At 51.4% G+C, this 2,096-nt stretch overlaps 1 long non-coding RNA gene across 1 annotated transcript in view; it reads left to right on the top strand.

Annotated features, from left to right (window-relative positions):
* The first annotated feature begins 1,349 nt into the window (after positions 1-1,349).
* Positions 1,350-2,096, top strand: part of LOC116095695 — a 2,382-nt gene continuing 1,635 nt past the window's right edge. Inside the window, exon 1 of the long non-coding RNA XR_004120699.1 lies at positions 1,350-1,404. This is a non-coding gene — a long non-coding RNA (uncharacterized LOC116095695). The remainder of the gene's footprint in view (positions 1,405-2,096) is intronic.

Raw genomic sequence — 2,096 nt, 5'->3', positions numbered from 1 at the left:
GAGTACCCCTGGTTTCCACCCTCACTCTGGTCTCTAGAAGCAGCACTCTTCACTTGTGACAAGCATGCATCTGTCAGGTGTGGCAGAAGTCTCAGGAGGAGGTCCCTCCCGGGGCTAGCTATTTTTCCATTGCTGTGACACAATACAAAGAAATGTCCCGAAGGGGCCATTTTGGCTCACAGTTTGAAGGTACAGTCATCATGGCAGGGAAAGTGCGGTGACAGGGGTGGGAAGCAGCTGGCCACACGACATCTGTAGTCGGGAAGCAGAGAGGGGTGCATGCTGGTGTCCAGTAGCTGGGCACACTGCAGCTGCACACCAGGTGGGCACACCACAGCTGTACACCAGGTGGGCACACCACAGCTGCACACCAGGTGGGCTCACCACAACTGTACACCAGGTGGGCACACCACAGCTGCACATCAGGTGGGCACACCACAGCTGTACACCAGGTGGGCACACAGCAGCTGCACACCAGGTGGGCACACAGCAGCTGCAGTGGGGAGGCAGCTAGGCACACTCAGCTGCAGTACAGAAGCAGAGAGAGATGCATGCTGGTGTCCACCTTGCTTTCTCATTAAGAAAAGATTTCTTACTGGTGGTTGTGAGCCACATGATATGGGTGTAAGAAACCAACGACTTCTCTGCAGGAGCCATGAGTGCTCTAACCTTGCCACCGCTTCACTCTTCCTCCTCTTTATTCAGTCCAGGGCAGAAGCAGATGGCAGTTCCCACAATCAGGACAAGTCTCCCAACCTCAGTTAGCGTAATCTATGTAATCCCTCACAGATACACCCAGAGATTGGTTTCTGTAGAGATCCTAAATCCCACCATGTTGAAAATCAAAATTAGCCATTACCATCCATACACACACCCTGCTTTTAGTTAAGTGAGGTCTCCTAGGCTAGGGCTGGTGAAGCTGTCCACAACTGGTAGGAACTTCTGTACCCACTTCCCCTATCAGCATCTCCTACTGTGGTGTGTGTGTGTGTGTGTGTGTGTGTGGTGTGGTGCTGGGACTGAACCCAGAGCCTCGGGCGTGATGTAGCAGACGCTCTACCACTGACCTGCATCCCCAACCCCAAAAGAAAAAGCGTGGTGTGCCATGTAAAGAATGTTTGCCACATGCCAGGTGTTATGCTGCTTGATTAACGATCTCATTTAATCTTTTCAACAATTCTGGTGTAATTATGAATGGCCTCGTTTTACATTTAACCAAGCTAGGCTTGGAGAAGTGAAGTTCGTGGGCGTCCGAGCAGAGGGGCAGGGACCCAGACTTAGCCTGTCCCTCTCCACCGCTGGCTTCCCAGATATTTATTTACTCTCTTTTAGATTAATTTGTACGGTGACAGAGGACTCTCAGCTGCGCTTGATAACGTGGGCTTTGCTTTATAATTCCTTGGGGTATGTGGTGTGAAAAGATGTTATCTATGATCCCCTAAGGCAGGGAGCGATGTATCCCCCACTCAACAGTCCTGACTCCAGATAACATCTCTTGAGTTTGAGATAAGGTCTTTGCACAGGGGAACGAAGCTGATTACTGGGCTGAAACCCGCTTCCTAGTTGTGGAACTGCTTAAGTGTCCCTTCACCAGCAGAGGGCAGACTTGTGGGCCCAGAGAGCAGAACTGGGCAAAGAAAACTGCACATGGAGGTTTAGTGTAGAGAGGGGGAAAGACTTGTGGGAAAAGGTACCCCTCTCAGATGCTTGCCCCAAGAGGGACCATTTGTAGGCTGTCTGGCTGCACTCGACATGCTCAGTCTGTAGAAAATTCACGTGGGGATGGCTCAGTTGGTAAAGTGCTTGGTGTGCACGCGGGAGGTGTGAGTTCAGATTCCCAGCACCCACCTAAAAAGCCAGGTGCTGCATCTGGTCTCAACACAGGGGAAACAGAGGCAGGAGCAGCCCTGGAGCCTGCTGGCCAGCTGTGTTAGCAAGCTCCAGATTCAATGAGAGGCCCTCTCTCAAAAAATAAGGTGGAGAATAAAACGGAGGACTTTGGTAGCTGGCCTCAACAAGCACACTCTACAAATGGGTACACACACATTCTCTCTCTCTCTCTCTCCCTCTCTCTCTCTCTCTCTCTCTCTCTCTCT

This window comes from Mastomys coucha, unplaced genomic scaffold (assembly GCF_008632895.1).
Source record: "Mastomys coucha isolate ucsf_1 unplaced genomic scaffold, UCSF_Mcou_1 pScaffold18, whole genome shotgun sequence".
NCBI lineage: Eukaryota > Metazoa > Chordata > Mammalia > Rodentia > Muridae > Mastomys > Mastomys coucha.
The sequence above is the reverse complement of the archived record's forward strand: the minus strand, read 5'-3'. Positions and strand labels throughout refer to the sequence as shown.